The following is a 1,237-nucleotide window of genomic DNA, read 5'->3' as shown; positions in this document are numbered from 1 at the left end:
AACGGTCAACATTCTTCCGTAATTCATGACAAGGCCATTGTTGTACCATAAACCTTGTGAATGAAACTGTTCATATTTTTCTATTATCGACTTGTTTGTTTCCAAATAGCTTGCCTTGTTTCAGAAATTTTTCGAACGTAGAGCATTCTTTTGAGGAATCAGCTGAGAGAACACAGATCATAAAGGTATATTAATAAAGGAAGGGATATTGATGATAGAAAAAAAGGAACATTTTTTATTTAATTTTTATCAGGTGACCATTATGATTAACGTCTTTTATATAGTAAGATATCTAAACATGCATTGAAACGTGGAAATAAAAAAAAAACATGAAACGTTTGAATTTTAAACACTCACGGTGTTTAATTAGTAAACTATATGTACTGTATTTATTCAGTGTTTAATGTTTAAACATTTTGTGTTTTTGAAGTGTTTAATAAAAAAAATATCCAAACATGAAAAAGGAGTGCAAAACTCTGTTATCTTTTTTAAAGTTCATTTAAAGGATGGGCCAGATATGAAAATGACGTTGACACTTTGTCAGAATGGATTTAATATATCAAAACACAATTGCACAAACAAGTACTCTAAAGTTGACATCAAAAAGATGCTTGAGTTTCTGACTGAAATATCTATGTGGTTTTTGGAGACCAGGTCTTCCAACAATCTATTGGAATTCCCATTTGTACCAATTTCGCTCCGTTGTTTTGTTTTGAACATATTTATTGTATAATTCATACAACGGGATTAGTTACAAGTTCTTGCAACTTAGAAAAACCTCTCCCTGTAATATATACAATAATTAAATTAGTGATCGCCAAAATAACAAATATTAAAGGTGTAAAGTTCCGTTATTAGCTCCGTTATTAGCAGACCTAGCTACTTTTGTATTCATATGAAGCAGAATATGTGCAAACCCTTATGCGTGAAAAGAAGAAAACACTTGCTGTGGCCTTCAACTCAACAATTAGATATATCGACGACGTATTGTCAATTAACAATGGTAATTTCCATTCTTATGTCGATAAGATATGTCCTGGTGAGCTTGAGATAAAAGATACCACAGAGTCTGACACATCTGTTTCATACTGGAATATTTTACTCGAAAAGGGCATTAATGGTAATCTAACAACCAAGCTACATGATTAACGGGATGACTTTAACTTTTCTATCGTCAACTTCCCTTAATTATGCAGCAATATACCTTCATCACCTGCATACGGAGTTTATATACCTC

Source organism: Saccostrea cucullata, unplaced genomic scaffold (genome assembly GCF_032062105.1).
Source record: "Saccostrea cucullata isolate Sc308-1 unplaced genomic scaffold, CSIRO_AGI_Scuc_v1 ctg1382, whole genome shotgun sequence".
NCBI lineage: Eukaryota > Metazoa > Mollusca > Bivalvia > Ostreida > Ostreidae > Saccostrea > Saccostrea cuccullata.
Note: the sequence above shows the minus strand (reverse complement) of the source record.